Consider the following 796-nt stretch of genomic DNA (forward strand, 5'->3'; position numbering starts at 1 on the left):
ATAAAAAATAAGAAGAGGAAGAAGAAATAAAAAGAGGATAAGAAGAAAGGAATAGAGGAGAAGATCGAAGAAAAAACAGAAGAAAAAAAGAGGACAAGAAGAAAGGAATAGAGGATATTCTATTTTCTCTTCTTCTCCTCTATTCCTTTCTTTTTCTCCTCTTCTTTTTCTTCTTTTTTCCTCTTCTTATTTATTTCTCCTCTTCTTCTCCTTTCTTCCTCTTCTTATTTTCCTTTTTCCTCTCATTCTTTTTCTTCTTCTTCCTTTCCTAGCTAGATATATAAAACTTTTCTAAAAATGTAACTTTTGCATATATAAACCCTTTTCTTCTTCCTTCTTCTTCCTTCTATTCCTTCTTCGTAAATATATAAAACTTTTCTAATAATGAAACTAACCTAAAATGTACTAAATCAGAGAACATATATAGATAAAACTTTTCTAAAAATCTAACTTTTGCATATATGTATTTTTTAAACATCATTACAATTGAAAAAATACATACATACAAAAAACATGTAAAAAATACGTACATACATATATGAACATACATAAAAAAATACATATATCTAAAAAATACATACATACATATATGAAAATCTAAAAACATGTAAAAAAATAGCATGTATAAGTAAAAAAATAGCACGGCGGCGGCGGGGCCGGCAGAGGCGCGGTGCTCACAGAGGGAGGAGCGCGCGACGGCGTCAGGGCGAGCAGGGGCGCGTGGAGTGGCGCGGCGATAGCGTCGGGGCAGGAGCGGCGCGCGACGGGGCAGGGCGGCACGCGGCAATGGCGTCGG

The sequence above is a fragment of the Triticum dicoccoides genome, chromosome 6A, assembly GCF_002162155.2.
Source record: "Triticum dicoccoides isolate Atlit2015 ecotype Zavitan chromosome 6A, WEW_v2.0, whole genome shotgun sequence".
NCBI classification, from domain to species: domain Eukaryota; kingdom Viridiplantae; phylum Streptophyta; class Magnoliopsida; order Poales; family Poaceae; genus Triticum; species Triticum dicoccoides.